This window comes from Prionailurus bengalensis, chromosome C1 (assembly GCF_016509475.1).
Source record: "Prionailurus bengalensis isolate Pbe53 chromosome C1, Fcat_Pben_1.1_paternal_pri, whole genome shotgun sequence".
NCBI lineage: Eukaryota > Metazoa > Chordata > Mammalia > Carnivora > Felidae > Prionailurus > Prionailurus bengalensis.
In genome coordinates, this window is record NC_057345.1 from 55,472,670 (window position 1) to 55,491,957 (window position 19,288).

General features: G+C 39.2%; 1 protein-coding gene across 1 annotated transcript in view; it reads right to left on the bottom strand.

Moving 5' to 3' along the window:
• Window positions 1–19,288, bottom strand: part of DNAI4 (dynein axonemal intermediate chain 4) — a 93,851-nt gene that overhangs the window by 74,262 nt on the left and 301 nt on the right.

Below are 19,288 nucleotides of genomic sequence, written 5' to 3' on the forward strand. Positions count from 1 at the left end.
CAATAAAGCAAGTATCACAATAAAGTGAGTAAAATGAATTTTTTTGGTTTCCTAGTGCATATAAAAGTTATGTTTACACTATAGTCTATTAAATGTGCAATACCATTATGTCTAAGAACACAACGTACATATCTTAATTAAAAAATACTTTATTGCAGGGGCGCCTGGGTGGCTCAGTCATTTAAGCTTCTGACTTCGGCTCTCGTCATGATCTCATGGTTTGTGAGTTTGAGCCCCATGTCAGGCTCTGTGCTGACAGCTCAGAGCTTGGAGCCTGCTTCAGATTCTGTGTCTCCCTCTCTCTCTGCCCCTACCCTGCTTGCACTCTGTCTCTCACTCTCTCTCAAAAAAAAATAAACACTGAAAAATTAAAAAAAAATACTTTATTGCTAAAAAATGTTAACTATCATCTGAGCTTTCAGTGAGTAATAATCATGGATACGGTTCATGATAAGAAATACAATAATAAAAAAGTTTGAAATATTGTAAGAATTACTGAAATGTGACACAGTGCCAAAAAGTGAGCAAATGTTGTTTGACAAATGGCTCCAATAAGACAAGCTCAACACAGGGTTGCCAGAAACCTTCAATCTGTAAAGTACACAGTATCAACAAAGTGCCTTTATACAGTGAAGTGCAATAAAATGAGGTATGCCTGTATTATAATCTTTACTTACATTCTCATCTTCCTTTTCCTTTTCCTTTTTTAAATTCACTGTATTTGCTGGCAAAACCAAAACCATGATCCATTCCAATCATCTTCTTATGTTGAGCCTTGCACCTGTGTATCAACCATGTTTCTAGCTTCGGGTAAACCTGATGTTTTATCATTTGCCATAAATGTATAGGCCCAATATGTCTTGTTCTGGACAAACTGATATGCTCAAGTTACTGTGCCTTGGTTTCCTGACTCCTTGTCACTCCTTTCCCTCCCAGGGGTACAATTTTCCAATGCGAACTAGTCTATCCCCAACCATCTCTCTTATCAGGCTCTCACACTATGGGCCACTATATATCTTCCCTAATCACCCTATAGCCAGGTACCAGACAACTTGGGATGGTCCCTAGGTTCCAGATCCCACTGAAATGATTAAAACTAGTCCAGCTTAAGCCTGTTCACCATGTCTCACCTCTACCTTCCCACCAAAAGCACAATAGAGATGGGCCCACAGTTTCTCCCTTTCCCTCTGCCTGGTGGCTAACCACACTGCTTCCCGATGTAGCCCCCTGTAGCATTGCCTGCCCTCTCCTCTTGGAAACTATGAGTAATAAACTATTTTTTTCAATGGCAATCACTTCCTGATCTGTTGACCTTACTATACCTCTAATTTTCTTTAATACACTATGTTTTAATTCAACCTGTACAGCTAAAAGAAGCTGGAGAAAAAACATCCAACCATGATACCAGGTCTCACTTTATGGATTTTTGCTTTAAAGTGTGTCCTTAAAATTAAAAAGTATATGGAAGCCAATGAAAATGATAACACCACAACCCAAAACCTCTGGGACACAGCAAAGACAGTCATAAGAGGAAAGTACATAGCAATCCAGGGCTTCCTAAAGAAGAAAGAAAGCTCTCAGATACACAACCTAACCTTACGCCTTAAAGAGCTGGAAAAAGAACAGCAAATAAAACCCAAAACCAGCAGAAGACAGGAAATAATAAAGATTAGAGCAGAAATTAATGCTTTCGAAACAAACAAACACAAAAAACCCAGTAGAACAGATCAATGAAACCAGAAGCTGGTTCTTTGAAAGAATTAAAAATAGCTAAACCACTAGCCAGTTTGATCAAAAAGAAAAAGGAAAGGACCCAAATAAATAAAATCAAGAATGAAAGAGGAGAGATCACAACCAACACAGAAATAAAAACAATAATAAGAGAATATTATGAGCAATTATATGCCAATAAAATTGGCAATCTGAAAGAAATTGACAAATTCTTAGAAACATATACATTACCAAAACTGAAATAGGAAGAAATAGAAAATTTGAACAGACCCATAACCAGTAAAGAAATTGAATTAGTAATTAAAAATCTCCCAAAAACCAAGAGTCCAGGGCCAGATGGCTTTCCAGGGGAATTCTACCAAACATTTAAGGAAGAGTTAACACCTATTCTCTTGAAGCTGTTCCAAAAAATAGAAATGGAAGGAAAACTTCCAAACTCTTTCAAGGCCAGGATTACCTCGATTCCAAAACCAGACAGAGACCCCACTAAAAAAAAGAACTATAGACCAATTTCCCTGACAAACATGGATGCAAAAATCCTCAATAAGATATTAGCCAACCGATCCAACAATACATTAAAAAAATTATTCACCACGACCAAGTGGGATTTATACCTGGGATGCAGGGCTAGCTCAATATCCACAAAACAATTAACATGATTCATCACATCAATAGAAGAAAGGACAAGAACCATATGATCCTCTCAATAGATGCAGAGAAAGTATTTGACAAAATACAGCATGCTTTCTTGATACAAACCTTCAAGAAAGTAGGGATAGAAGGATCATACCTCAAGATTGTAAAAGTCATATATGAAAAACCCACCGTTAATATCATCCTCAATGGGGAAAAACAGAGCTTTCCCCCTAAGGTCAGGAACAAGACAGGGATGTCCACTCTCACCACTGTTATTCAACATAGTATTGGAAGTCTTAGCCTCTGCAATCAGACAACACAAAGAAATAAAAAGCATCCAAATCTGCCAGGAGGAGGTCAAACTTTCACTCTTCGCAGATGACATGATACTCTATATGGAAAACCCAAAAGATTCCACCAAAAAACTGCTAGAACTGAATCATGAATTCAGCAAAGTTGCCAGATATAAAATCAATGCACAGAAATCGGTGCATTCTATTCACCAACAATGAAACAACGGAAAGAGAAATCAAGGAGTCGATCCCATTTACAGTTGCACAAAAAACCATAAAATACCTAGGAATAAATCTAATGAAAGAAGTGAAAAATCTATACACTGAAAACTATAGAAAACTTAGGAAAGAAATTGAAGGAGACACAAAAAAAAATAGAAAAAGATTACATGATCCTGGATAGGAAGAACAAATATTGTTAAAATGTCAATACTACCCAAAGCAAGCTACATATACAATGCAATCCCTATCAAAATAACACCAGAATTCTTCACAGAGCTAGAACAAATAATCCTAAAATTTGTATGGAACCAGAAAAGACCCCGAATACCCAAAGCAATCTTGAAAAAGAAAACCAAAGCAGGAGGCATCACAATCCTGGACTTCAAACTATACTACAAAGCTGTAATCATCAAGACAGTATGGTACTGGCACAAGAACAAACACTCAGATCAATGGAACAGAATAGAGAACCCAGAAATGGACCCACAAACGTATGGCCGACTAATCTTTGACAAATCAGGAAAGAATATCCAACAGAATAAAGACAGTCTCTTCAGCAAGTGGTGCTGAGAAAACTGGACAGCAACATGCAGAAGAATGAATCTGGACCACTTTCTTACGCCACACACAAAAATAAAATCAAAATGGATGAAAGACCTAAATGTAAGACAGGGAGCCATCAAAATCCTCGAGGAGAAAGCAGGCAAAAACCTCTTTGATCTCAGCCGCAGCAACTTCTTTTTTTTTTTTTTCTTTTGAAAGTACTTAATTTTTATTGTTTTTTTTTCAATATATGAAATTTATTGTCAAATTGGTTTCCATACAAAACCCAGTGCTCATCCCAAAAGGTGCCCTCCTCAATACCCATCACCCACCCTCCCCTCCCTCCCACCCCCCATCAACCCTCAGTTTGTTCTCAGTTTTTAACAGTCTCTTATGCTTTGGCTCTCTCCCACTCTAACCTCTTTTTTTTTTTCCCTTCCCCTCCTCCATGGGTTTCTGTTAAGTTTCTCAGGATCCACATAAGAGTGAAAACATATGATATCTGTCTTTCTCTGTATGGCTTATTGCACTTAGCATCACACTCTCCAGTTCCATCCACGTTGCTACAAAGGGCCATATTTCTTTCTTTCTCATTGCCATGTAGTACTCCATTGTGTATATAAACCACAATTTCTTTATCCATTCATCAGTTGATGGACATTTAGGCTCTTTCCACAATTTGGCTATTGTTGAGAGTGCTGCTATAAACATTGGGGTACAAGTGCCCCTATGCATCAGTACTCCTGTATCCCTTGGGTAAATTCCTAGCAGTGCTATTGCTGGATCATGGAGTAGGTCTATTTTTAATTTTCTGAGGAACCTCCACACTGTTTTCCAGAGTGGCTGAACCAATTTGCATTCCCACCAACAGTGCAAGAGTGTTCCCGTTTCTCCACACCCTTGCCAGCATCTATAGTCTCCTGATTTGTTCATTTCGGCCACTCTGACTGGCGTGAGGTGGTATCTCAGTGTGGTTTTGATTTGTATTTCCCTGATAAGGAGCGACGTTGAGCATCTTTTCATGTGCCTGTTGGCCATCCGGATGTCTTCGTTAGAGAAGTGTCTATTCATGTTTTCTGCCCATTTCTTCACTGGGTTATTTGTTTTTCGGGTGTGGACTTTGGTGAGCTCTTTATAGATTTTGGATACTAGCCCTTTGTCTGATATGTCATTTGCAAATATCTTCCCATTCCGTTGGTTGCCTTTTAGTTTTGTTGGTTGTTTCCTTTGCTGTGCAGAAGCTTTTTATCTTCATAAGGTCCCAGTAATTCACTTTTGCTTTTAATTCCCTTGCCTTTGGGGATGTGTTGAGTAAGAGATTGCTACGGCTGAGGTCAGAGAGGTCTTTTCCTGCTTTCTCCTCTAGGGTTTTGATGGTTTCCTGTCTCACATTCAGGTCCTTTATCCACTTTGAGTTTATTTTTGTGAATGATGTGAGAAAGTGGTCTAGTTTCAACCTTCTGCATGTTGCTGTCCAGTTCTCCCAGCACCATTTGTTAAAGAGACTGTCTTTTTTCCATTGGATGTTCTTTCCTGCTTTGTCAAAGATGAGTTGGCCATACGTTTGTGGGTCTAGTTCTGGGGTTTCTATTCTATTCCATTGGTCTGTGTGTCTGTTTTTGTGCCAATACCATGCTGTCTTGATGATTACAGCTTTGTAGTAGAGGCTAAAGTCTGGGATTGTGATGCCTCCTGCTTTGGTCTTCTTCTTCAAAATTACTTTGGCTATTCGGGGCCTTTTGTGGTTCCATATGAATTTTAGAATTGCTTGTTCTAGTTTCGAGAAGAATGCTGGTGCTATTTTGATTGGGATTGCATTGAATGTGTAGATAGCTTTGGATAGTATTGACATTTTGACAATATTTATTCTTCCAATCCATGAGCAGGGAATGTCTTTCCATTTCTTTATATCTTCTTCAATTACCTTTATAAGCTTTCTATAGTTTTCAGCATACAGATCCTTTACATCTTTGGTTAGATTTATTCCTAGGTATTTTATGCCTCTTGGTGCAATTGTGAATGGGATCAGTTTCTTTATTTGTCTTTCTGTTGCTTCATTGTTAGTGTATAAGAATGCAACTGATTTCTGTACATTGATTTTGTATCCTGCAACTTTGCTGAATTCATGTATCAGTTCTAGCAGACTTGTGGTGGAGTCTATCGGATTTTCCATGTATAATATCATGTCATCTGCAAAAAGCGAAAGCTTGACTTCATCTTTGCCAATTTGGATGCCTTTGATTTCCTTTTGTTGTCTGATTGCTGATGCTAGAACTTGCAACACTATGTTAAACAACAGCAGTGAGAGTGGGCATCCCTGTCGTGTTCCTGATCTCAGGGAAAAAGCTCTCAGTTTTTCCCCATTGAGGATGATGTTAGCTGTGGGCTTTTCATAAATGGCTTTTATGATCTTTAAGTATGTTCCTTCTATCCCGACATTCTCAAGGGTTTTTATTAAGAAAGGGTGCTGGATTTTGTCAAAGGCTTTTTCTGCATCGATTGACAGGATCATATGGTTCTTATCTTTTCTTTTATTAATGTGATGTATCACGTTGATTGATTTGCGAATGTTGAACCAGCCCTGCATCCCCAGCCGCAGCAACTTCTTACTCAACACATCTCCAGAGGCAAGGGAAACAAAAGCAAAAGTGAACTATTGGGACCTCATCAAAATAAAATCTTCTGCACAGCGAAGGAAACAATCAGCAAAACTAAAAGGCAACTGGCAGAATGGGAGAAGATATTTGCAAACGACATATCAGATAAAGAGTTAGTATCCAAAATCTATAAAGAACTTATCAAACTCAACACCTAAAAAACAAATAATCGAATGAAGAAATGGGCAAAAGACATGAATAGACACTTCTCCAAAGAAGACATACAGATGGCCAACTGACATGTGAAAAAATGCTCACTATCACTCATCAGGGAAATACAAATAAAAACCACAATGAGATATCACCTCACACCTGTCAGAATGGCTAACATTAACAACTCAGGCAAAAACAGATGTTGGCAAGGATGCAGAGAAAGAGGGTCTCTTTTGCATTGTTGGTGGGAATGCAAGCTGGTGTAGCCACTCTGGAAAACAGTATGGTGGTTCCTCAAAAAACTAAAAATAGAACTACCCTACGACCCAGCAATTATACTACAAGGCATTTATCCAAGGGATACAGGTGTGCTGTTTCAAAGGGACACATGCACCCCCATGTTTATAGCAGCACTATCAACAATAGCCAAAGTATGGAAAGAGCCCAAATGTCCATCGATGGAAGAATGGATAGAGATGTGGTATATATATATATGGAGTATTACTTGGCGATTAAAAAGAATGAAATCTTGCCATTTGCAACTACGTGGATGGAACTGGAGGGTATTAAGCTAAGTAAAATTAGCCAGAGAAAGACAAGTATCATATGACTTCACTTATATGAGGACTTTAAGAGACAAAACAGATGAACATAAGGGAAGGGAAACAAAAATAACAGAAAAACAGGGAGGGGGACAAAATATAAGAGACTCTTAAATACGGAGGACAAACAGAGGGTTACTGGAGGGGTTGTGGGAGGGAGGATGGGCTAAATGGGTAAGGAGCATTACGGAATCTACTCCTGAAATCATTGTTCCACTATATGCTAACTAATTTGGATGTAAATTAAAAACAATAAAATAAAAAAAATAAAGTACTTCCAGATGGAAAAAAAAATAAAGTGTGCCCTTAATGTGCCAGCAATCATACTGCATCTTTTTTTTGGTTCACTTTTTAGTACACCTTCTGAGGTCACTATTTCATACTTCTCTCTCCTTGAATATCAACATTTCCTCTCCCATTTTTACTTTCAGCTTATTAAATGAGAAAAATGAGCTAATCAGGTAACTTTCAAATATTGCCACGGTCACAACTATGTACCTGTCTATATCTATGTCTACATTCTCTATTTTTCTCTTCCTACTCTGGACAAATTACCTATGATTCCAGCTTAGGTCAATTTCTCTACTCCTGTACTAAATTCCATTTCTTCCTGCCTATTCAAGGACATTGCTCTAGTAATTCTCTCATGTATCATAAACTTTTCTCAGTCTATTGGATTATTCCTTTCAACATGTAAATATGCTATTCTTTTCTTATCTTAAAAAATTTCTCTTGGGGCGCCTGGGTGGCGCAGTCGGTTAAGCGTCCGACTTCAGCCAGGTCACGATCTCACGGTCCGTGAGTTCGAGCCCCGCGTCAGGCTCTGGGCTGATGGCTCAGAGCCTGGAGCCTGTTTCCGATTCTGTGTCTCCCTCTCTCTCTGCCCCTCCCCCGTTCATGCTCTGTCTCTCTCTGTCCCAAAAATAAATAAACGTTGAAAAAAAAAATTAAAAAAAAAAAAAAAAATTTCTCTTGATTCCATCTACCTCTCCAGTTACCATTCATTCATCTTTCCTTTAATTATAGCAACTCCTTTGAAAGAACAATTTGTACTTATTGTTTCTCTTTTTTTAATAAAGTAATTAATTAATTAACGTATTCATTTATTTGATAGAGAGAGACACAGAGCACGTGTGACTAGGGGAGAGGGGCAGAAGGAGAATCATAAGCAGCCTCCACACTCTGTGCAGAGCCTGATGCAGGGCTTGATCCCACAACCCTGGGACCATGTCCCAAGCTGAGATCAAGAGTGGGAAGCTCAACTGACTGACCCACCCAGGCACCCCTATACTTTTTGTTTCTAATATCCCTCCATTTATACTCTCTTGAACCTGATTCAGTCAGGTTTTAGCCCTTATCATTCCACCACAAGAACGCTTACCGAGGTCCAGTCACTTCCACACTATTAATGCCAATGTTCTCATCTTACTTTCCAGCAGAATTTACATTGCTCCTTCTTTGTTCTTTGACTTTTTTTTTTTTTTTTTAACTTGGATTGCAGGACACTTTCCTTATCCGGTTTTCCTTCTTTTTCTGCAGTGTTCATCCTTGGGCTCTTCCTATTTCATAGCCTAGGTGAACTCATACAATGCATGATTTATAAACCATCTATATGATAATGACTCCCAAATATATATCTCTAACTGTACCTATATCCTCTGAACCCTAGACCTATATACCCATCTCCTTACTTGACATCTCAGACTCAAAATTAGCATGTCCAAAATTGAGCTTCTGACAATCTCGCCCTCACCCTGTCCAACAAACCTACTTCTCTTGCAGTCTCCCTCCCTTTTTGTCAAAGATAATGTGATTCTTTCAGTTGCTCAGGTGAAAAAACTTCAAAATATATCCCAAATCCAACCATTTTGTTATCTTCCTTGTTGCCACCATCCTGGTACAAATAACTATCCTATCTCTCTTGGATTGTTGCAGTAGCCTTCTAACTCATCTTCTTGCTTAACATCAGTCCCTTGAAGTCCATTCGCCACATGGCAACCAGAGTGATCCCTTAAAACACAAATTAGATTATGTCACTGCTCTGCTTAAAACCCTCCATTTATTTACCATCTCATTCAGAGTAAAAGCCTAAGTCCTCACTATGACCTAAAAAGTCCTACATGCATCCAGTTAGGTCTCTGACTTTATGTTCAATATTCTCTCCCTTATATACTTTACTCTAGTCACAATGGCATCCTTGATATTGGCAGGCGTATTTCCTTGTCAGAGCCTTTGTCCTTGCTCTCCTCTTTACCTGAAATGCTTTTCCCAATAAATAAACATGTTTAGCATCCTTTCTTCGAAGGTCTTTACTTAAAATCACCTTCTTAGTGTGACCTTCCCTGGCTCCTCTATCTAAAATGTCAAATACTCCTCCTCTTAAATATTTCATATCCCCTTGCTTTATTTTTCTCCATAGGACTTATACAACATAATGCATCTTTTACTTATGTATCTTATGAATTAGCTGTCTCCCCACTCCATAGAATTTAAGTTCCATGGGGGTCAAAATTTGGGTTTGTTCAGGGGCACCTGGGTGGCTCAGTTGGCTAAGCATCTGACTTTGACTCAGATCATGATCTCACAGTTCATGAGTTCAAGCCCCGTGTTGGGCTCTGTGCTGACAGCTCAGAGCCTGGAGCCTGCTTCAGATTCTGTGTCTCCCTCTCTCTGTGTTCCTCCTCTGCTTGTGCTCTGTCTCTCTCTCTCTCTCTCAAAAATAAAGATTTTTTAAAAAAAATTAAAAATGGCACCAGCATTCTTCTCGAAGCTAGAACAAGCAATCCTAAAATTTGTAGGGAACCACAAGAGACCCCGAATAGCCAAAGTAATATTGAAGAAGACCAAAGTGGGAGGCATCACAATCCCAGACTTTAGCCTCTACTACAAAGCTGTAATCATCAAGACAGCATGGGCATGGTATTGGCACAAAAACAGACACATAGACCAATGGAATAGAATAGAGACTCCAGAATTGGACCCACAAAAGTATGGCCAAGTAATCTTTGACAAAGCAGGAAAGAATATCCAATGGAAAAAAGACGGTCTCTTTAACAAATGGTGCTGGGAGAACTGGGCAGCAACATGCAGAAGAATGAAACTAGACCACTTTCTTACACCATTCACAAAAATAAACTCAAAATGGATAAAGGACCTGAATGTGAGACAGAAAACCATCAAAACCCTAGAGGAGAAAGCAGGAGAAAACCTCTCTGACCTCAGCCGCAGCAATTTTTTACTTGACACATCTCCAAAGGCAAGGGAATTAAAAGCAAAAATGAACTATTGGGACCTCATGAAGATAAAAAGCTTCTGCACAGCAAAGGAAACAATCAACAAAACTAAAAGGCAACCAATGGAATGGGAAAAGATATTTGCAAATGACATATCAGACGAAGGGCTAGTATCCAAAATCTATAAAGAACTCACCAAAGTCCACACCCGAAAAACAAATAATCCAGTGAAGAAATGGGCAGAAAACATGAATAGACACTTCTCTAACGAAGACATCTGGATGGCCAACAGGCACATGAAAAGATGCTCAATGTCACTCCTCTTCAGGGAAATACAAATCAAAACCACACTGAGATACCACCTCACGCCAGTCAGAGTGGCCGAAATGAACAAATCAGGAGACCATAGATGCTGGCGAGGATGTGGAGAAACGGGAACCCTCTTGTACTGTTGGTGGGAATGCAAACTGGTGCAGCCACTCTGGAAAACAGTGTGGAGGTTCCTCAAAAAGTTAAAAATAGATCTACCCTATGACCCAGCAATAGCACTGCTAGGAATTTACCCAAGGGATACAGGAGTACTGATTCATAGGGGCACTTGTACCCCAATGTTTATAGCAGCACTTTCAAGAATAGCCAAATTATGGGAAGAGCCTATGAATGGATAAATTGTGGTTTATATACACAATGGAATACTACTTGGCAATGAGAAAGAATGAAATATGGCTTTTTGTAGCAATGTGGATGGAACTGGAGAGTGTTATGCTAAGTGAAATAAGTCATACAGAGAAAGATACCATATGTTTTCACTCTTACGTGGATCCTGTGAAACTTAACAGAAGATCATGGGGGAGGGGGGAGGGAAGGAAAAAAAAAGTTAGACAGGGAAAGAGCCAAACCATAAGAGACTCTTAAAAACTGAGACTAAACTGAGGGTTGATGGGGGGTGGGAGGGAGGGGAAAGTGGATGATGGGCATTGAGGAGGGCACCTTTTGGGATGAGCACTCGGTGTTATATGGAAAACAATTTGACAATAAATTTCATATAAAAAATTAAAAAAAATTTTTTTTTAATTTGGGTCTGTTTTGTTCCCTGCTATATCCCTAATGCCTACAATAGTACTCAACACACAGTAGCTGCTTAATCAATATTTGTTGAATAAATCATTATATCTAACTCAAAACATTCAATCTTCATACTCAGATGTTTACCAGCCTACTGGGTGGCTCTAGCTAAATATCTATAAGACATCTCAAACTGAATAGATGCATAATGAAATATCACACTTACTCATAAATCAGTTCTTCCTCTTTTATTTCCCATAGGACCCCAATAGAAAGGAATTAGTGAATGATGTTATATCTATCAATTAGGTAGTCACTGGGATCTTATGAGAACATTATCAGTGACCCCCCAAATCTCCACATTCTAAGTTTTATGGGAAGGAACCATGTTTATCATGTCCACAATTTCAGGTCCAGCTATTAGCACTCTGCCTGATAGGCAATCAGAAAATACAGACCACTTTTTGAAAGAAACTAAAAGAAGTACCTGTAGCCAATTATGTTAGAAATTTATGGTATGGGGCACCTGGGTGGCTCAGTTGGTTTAAGGGTCCAACTTCACCTCAGGTCATGGTCTCATGGTTTGTGAGTTCAAGCCCCACATCTGGCATTCTGCTATCAGCATGGATCCTGCATTGGATCCTCTGTCCCCCTCTCTCGCTCTACGCATCCCCTGCTTGCACGCACATGCGTACTTTCTCTCTCTCTCTGAAAAATAAACACTTTAAAAAATCTGTGGTATGTCTCTAACTACATTAGAAAATAGATATTTCAATAGAGGCAAATTGGAGAAGATAACCACTTTGAGATTTCGGGAAGAGGTAACCACTTTGAAAGCTACTACACCTGAAAATAGAGTCATAATACAAGTGGTCATATACAGCTGCACATTCTGGAGTTTCCTGAAGCAGGGACCTAGTTTGTTTTGACTCCTGTAACTTCATTATGTAGGGCAATAACTGAAAAATGTAAGGCATTCAATTGGTATCTGTAGAAAGAACTCCTGATGATCACTTCCATGTAAACAGAGGCAAATGACATTAAAAACATACTACATATACACAAATCTATGAAATAACCACAAAAAGAAAAGTAGGTGTGGCTTGTGAAAAAGTTTCTGTTTTAGCCCCTTCTTAGTTTAATGGGATGATGGTAATTTTTTTTTAATATAATTTATTGTCAAGTTGGCTAACACATAATGTATACAGTGTGCTCTTGGTTTGGGGGGTAGATTCCCATGATTCATCGCTTACATACAACCATACAACACACAGTGCTCATCTCAAGTGCCCTCATCAATAGCCATCACCCATTTTCCCCTTTCCCGCCCTCCTCCCCCACCCCATCAACCCTGTTTGTTCTCTGTATTTAAGAGTCTCATGGTTTGCCTCCCTCCCTTTCTGTAACTTTTTTCTCCTTCTCTTCTCCCATGGTCTTCTGTTAACTTTCTCAAGTCCACATGAGTAAAAATATATGATATGTATCTTTCTCTGACTTATTTCACTTAGCATAATACCCTCCAGTTCTATCCACGTTGCTGCAAATGACAGGATTTCATTCTTGAAATGATGGTAATTCCAACCTAAACCAAATAAATTTCTTCCATTCATTCCAGTTATTTATAGAACACTTGCTATACATAAGGCCCTGTGCTAAACACTGGCAAAGATACAATATGAATCAGATATAGACCCTAAGGAACTTATAGTCTAATAAAAGAAATAAAACGTGTATATGATTATAATCAAGTACAAAATTGTATTTGGCTCAAAAGAAGTACACAGAAGATGAAATGAGAGTTGTATTAAGATGACTTTGGCTGAGAGGTTTGAACAGAGAAATTATGAGTGACATCTGAGTTAGGTCTTGAATTAAGTGGGATTCCAAAGACATATTTGGAGTGTGCATATAAATGTGTGTTTGTGTTTGGTGCGGGTGGAGGTGAAGGGGGACAAAGGCATTGGAGCAAGATGAAAGATGCACCCTGAGGAAAAATCTTTGTGAACAATGAAGGTAGAAAAGCATGTGGTATATACAGGGAATCTTAAACGATTCAATTAAATACATGAAGGAAAACAAAGCTAACCTTTATAAAAGTAAAACAGCCAGGCTAAGTCTGGAATTTTTTACACAAGCAAGAGAGTGTCTTCGAAGGTTTTTAAGCATAAGAGTAAAGTGACTTAAACTATGCTTCAGAAAAATTTAGCTCTATGCAGCACATACTAGAAGTAAGATCATTAGTTAAGATGCTATGGGAATAGTCCAAGTGAGAAGTAATCAAGGTTTAACACAGGTGGCAGATGTAGAAATAAAACAAATACAACATATACCATGTATTAAGCATGTCTTTTTATCTTTGCATTTTGATGCTTTGACATCTAAGAACTTGTTCATCCTGGAGGGAATGCCCCTCCCAAGGCTAATGGATGCCTATACACAGTAAGGGCTCACTTATAAGCACCCTTATACAAACCAACCAATCCAGAGCCTAAACCCTTAACAACCTTTATCAGGCTGTCACGGAGATCTCATTCTCTGGGCCACTATCCACCTGCCCTAATCACCCTTGGGACAGGAATCAGACAATTAGAGATAGTCCCTATAACCAGAGCCTTCTGAAATGATTTATTTATTTATTTATTTATTTATTTTTTTCAACATTTATTTATTTTTGGGACAGAGAGAGACAGAGCATGAACGGGGGAGGGGCAGAGAGAGAGGGAGACACAGAATCGGAAACAGGCTCCAGGCTCCGAGCCATCAGCCCAGAGCCCGACGCGGGGCTCGAACTCCCGGACCGCGAGATCGTGACCTGGCTGAAGTCGGACGCTTAACCGACTGCGCCACCCAGGCGCCCCCTTCTGAAATTATTTAAATGAGCTCATTGTAAACTTGCTTATTCTGCTTTGTCTGTTCTTCCCACAGAAACCACAATAAAGGTTCGTGCCCATATTTCTTCTTGCTTGTTCTACCTCCAGACTGGCTCTTGTGCTTTCCCATGTGGTCCCCTGCGTGGCATGGCATGCCATGTATCCTGTTTCTAGGGATCCATGAGTATTTAAAAAAATTTCTCCCCTCATAATAGTTATTTCCCTGTCAAAGTGTCTTACATACCTGATTAAAACATAACTCAGGCACCCTTAAAAGACAGCAGATACAGAACTGATCAGAATTGGTAACAGATAATAACAATACTACTTAAATTTTAAATTTCAAAGAACTTCCATCTATATTCTCTAGTTCAATTCTTATAATAACTTGTAAGATATTTAATAGTCATGTTTTACAAATAAGAAAACTAAAACTCAAAGGTCAATTAAAATTTTTTTTTAATGTTTATTTATTTTTGAGACAGAGAGAGACAGAACATGAACGGGGGAGGGTCAGAGAGAGAGGGAGACACAGAATTTGAAACAGGCTCCAGGCTCTGAGCGGTCAGCACAGAGCCCGACGTGGGGCTCGAACTCATGGACCGTGAGATCATGACCTGAGCCGAAGTCGGACGCTCAACCGACTGAGCCACCCAGGCGCCCCTCAAAGGTCAATTTAAATGCTCAAACTCATCCAATAATTCAGAGGCTATTAATCCGTTTATTTGTAAATTAAGGTTAATAATAGTACCTATCTCATTGAGTTAAGGTGATGATTAAATTAGTCTTCACTTTTTTTTTAATATTTATTTATTATTTTTGAGCCACAGAGAGATAGAGTGTGAGCGGGGGAGGGGCAGAGAGAGAGGGAGACACAGAATCTGAAGCAGGCTCCAGGCTCTGAGCTGTCAGCACAGAGCCCGATGCAGGGCTCAAAATCACAGACTGCAAGATCATGACCTAAGCTGAAGTCAGATACTTAACCGACTGAATCATCCAGGTGCCCCTAAATTACTTTTCACTTCTAAAACACAATAAGAAGTTAAATTGTAGACATGTTCATATTAGATATCAGTGATATCTTGATGGAGCCGTCTGGTAGCAGTTAAAAATGCAAGAGTAAAGTGAATTTTAAGGAATAGAACTGAAAGCTGGAGATTCAGATTTGAGAATATCTGTATGGAGATGATAAGAAATGAACTGAGTCCCAAAATAAAAACCTAAAGGCATAAAAAGAAGGTAATAGAACCAAGGGGAGAAACTGGAGATAGTAAAAGAAATCAGAAAAGAGGTATTTGAACCAGTAAAGTTCAGGGATAACTTAAATTTATTGAGGAAGATCAATACTGTCAGATGCTGCAGAGAGGTAGAAGAAAGCCCATTGAATTTGGTGACTTTTGAAACCTTTAGATAACTCATTATTGACCTTTGAATAGTTTCTGTACAGAAATGGAGACAACAGATTGCAAGGGTTGAAAAGTGAACATAGATGTTCTGGTCCAACATGTAAAGACCACAAAAGTCATAAATCTTATTTTTATAACAAGAAAAAAGCTTAGCAAACTGAAAATCAACAGGTTTTTCAGATCCATCATTTAGTTTATGGGCAAACCACTGGCCTGAAAGTTGGACAGGCAGGAGAAAACAGAGAATCACAATTTACTGAGAGTAGAAACTTTGCAACTAGGGCCAGCAAATGGTAGGAAAACTTAAAGGATAACTGACTAATTGCTGGAGACTGAGTGTAGACTAATTTGAAAGGTAAAAATTCCTGAGGGCCCAGCCTCACACGGAGGCCCACCATGAGACTCATCGGGCTCTTGGGATGATCAGAGAAAAACTCCCTAATAATTTCAGCAGGGAGATAGGGCATAACTATTCTAAAATATACTCAGAATGTTCAGTTTTCCTTAACAAAGGCCTGCCCTCAAGGAAAACTATTTTATCAGAGCCTAACCAATGTGGGGGGAAGGAAATACACAACTCCGAGACCCCCTAGACTTCTTGTTCCACCTAAGGAAAAAAAATCTGAGAAACACTTATGAAGGTCACAGTGAAGGGACAAACGCCCACTAAAAGACTAAGACTAGTCATGGGATTATAGAACACTTCCTCTCCCCCCCAACATCTTATCACCACACCAAGAGGTCACCTGTACAGTAACAGGGGACTGGAATGGGAAGAAATGCAAGGCTCAGACTCTATGAAGGAGTCTCTAGGGAAACCTAAAAAACAGGAGACAAAAACAAGGACACCAGAGGAAACTGAAGCCTCAAAAACCCACCACACAGCCCAATTTCCAGTCAGAGAGACACAAAATCTCACATTAAAGGCTTATTTTCCTCAGTTCATATTACCTGATGCAACATGTTCGTTTTCAACAAAAAATTACAAAGCATATCAAAGGGACAAAGAACAGTCTGAAAAAACAAAGCAAGCATTACAGCCAGACTAAGATATGGCAGAGATTTCAGAATTGTCAAGAATAGGAATTTAAAATAATTATGATTAATATGCTAAGGACTCTAGGGGCACCTGGGTAGCTCAGTCGGTTAAGGGTCCAACTCTTGATTTTGGCTCAGGTAATGATCTCAGTTTGTGGGATTGAGCCCCACAACGAGCTCTATGCTGACAGCGTGGAGCCTGCTTGGGATTCTCTTCCTGCTTGGGATTCTCTCTCTGTCAAAATAAATAAATAAACTTAAAAAAATATGCTGAGGACTCTAATAGAAAAAGTGGATAACATGAAAACTCTAAGAAAGAATCAAAAGGAAATGAATGAACATGTAAGAAAGGAGAATGGAGGAACTAGGCAGAGAAGTGGGATAAAAGCATTGAAGAAAGAGTGGTTGTTTTTACCATGAAAGGAGATTGCTCATATTCCTAAGCTAATAGAAAAGATCTAATATAGGAAAAACTGGAGTGAGAAAATGGAAAATTGGTAAATACATGTTTTATGAGATTCTTTTCAAGTTCAGGATTAAGTCCTAAAAGGAGAAAGATGAGAAATAACATTGGTTACTGGTCAAACCAATGGTTGTAAACTTTAAAGTCTATGAAATTTTGCTTTAATTGGGTAACCTGGCTATCTCAAAAAATGAAGATTATACTACTTCCCATCTCCCACCTGATTCTTTCCTTAATAGGTAATTTCCTACGAATCTGTCATTATGTAAGAAATTCCCAAGAGAATTTTTCTAATCCTCTCAGCTACTATGAGAGTTACAAGACTTTTTAAAAAAAATTCACATGAATTCAACACAGTTTTACTTTCAGATTTCCATACCTACAAGTAAAACAAAAATCAGACAGGATGAGCAGTAACCAATATTAGGTTCAGTCAGCAAATACTTATTGAGTGCCTTCTTCATTGAAGGCAATAGCAGTGAACAAAACAAAAATGCCTGCTCCATGGAGTTCGGCAATTTGGGTGAAGACAGACTAATGAAAAAGTGTATCATATACCAAGGAGGGATAAGTTTTATGGATAAGTTTACCCAAGGTTGAGGAACTGGATATATTGGTAATTAGAAATATTATTATTTTATGACGGGTGGATTAAAAAAAATGTTTTAGTTTTGAGAGAGAGAACGTGCACATAAGTGGGGGAGGGGCAGGAGAGAGGGAGAAGGGGAGAGTGAGAGAGAAACCTCTTGTGGCTGGAACCCATGAACCATGAGATCATGACCTGAGCTGAAATCAAAAGTCAGACACTTGACTGAGCTATCCAGGCGCCCTGAGAAGGATTTTTTGTTAAGGTGACACGTGAAGGAAATGTGAGTCATGAGACTAACTGGGGGTGCAATATACCAAAGAACAGCAAATGCATAAGCCTTAAAATGGGAAAATAATGTGCCTTACATTGCTGTGAAACAATGAGCCAAAGGAAAGGGTCCAAGGTGAGATCCTGTGGGTCTGTAATGACATGAGCTTTTTACTCACATAGAAAAACTGGAGGGTTTTGAGAAGAGCCACAGTGATTACTAAGTTTGGGGTATTAGAAGACCATTTAGGTGGTTACTGTGATGTGATAGGGACTTACATTAGGGAGGTAGTCTCGATTTATTTTGCAGGTAGAAATGATAGAATCTGCTGATGGAGTGGGGCATTAATGAAGTCAAGGGAAACTCCAAGGTTGTTTATTGTGTAATTGGAAGAGTGGAAACTCTCATTTACTGAAATGTCAAAGACTGCAAAATATATAAGGGGTTGGGGGGGGGGGATTAGTTTTGCATATAAATTTGGAGATGCCTATTAACTTCTAAGTGCAGACATTGATTTTTTTAAAGTCTTGATTTTGGAAGAGGTGCTGGCTAGAAATATAAACTTGTGAGTCATTAGTATATAGGTGATTTTTAAAGGCATAACGCAATAGTGAAAAAAAAAGGTGTTTAAAAACTGACCCCAGCAACACTCCAGTATTTAGATATGAAAAGAAGAAAAGTTACCACCAGCAAAGTAATTTGAAAACAAGTAGCCATAAACCAAAGAGAGAACTAGGGAGGGCTGGTGTCCAAGAAACCAAACGAAGTGATTCAAAACTTGAGAAGTAGGAGGGTTAAGAATGGCCATTGCATTTGGATGCACGCCTATTGCTGACCTTCACGCAAACTATTTTGGTGTTGTGGTGGAATGGAAAAAAGACCCTGAGAACCATATTCTGGAGAGAATGTAAGGATCTCCCCCAAGAACTTTCAACAAGTTCTATTAAAGATTAGCTGAGCTAGTGGAGATTGGAGGAGAGATGCTGAAGGTCTGAGAAGAGAACAAAAGTGGTCCGGAAGTGTGGGAGAATGGATGAATCAGAAAACTTTAGTGCAATTGCTGGGCAGCACTGAAGAACCATTTGAAGTTGTAAGCGAAACAAGTCCACAGAGTTGTGTGCTCTTCTCCAACCTCTCGTTCAAGTGTTGCAGAAATGGCAGAACATTAGCAGGAATGGGTTTTAAAAGCACGATAGCATGAGGAAGCAGGAAAAAACTTCAACGACAGAGCATTAGTAAAGTTCAGTCCTCTGGCTCACTGAAGCTGAGGATTGAATGGGGGCAACAAGCTTGACCCGGCAGACCGGAAAAACCACCCCAGGAATGCTAGGAGGAGGAGCGGTTCTAAACAAAGTAGGTCTTTCCCGTAGAGCAAGCACAGCAGTAGGGGGTTCAAAAAGGCTGTACTAGGCCACGGAAAGCGACACTGCGGTATGAGAGCTTCGAGGGATGACTGAACCCAGATGCACTAAGAGACTGGATCTAAAGGGGCTTCCTCCGAGACCCAGGAAGATTAGCG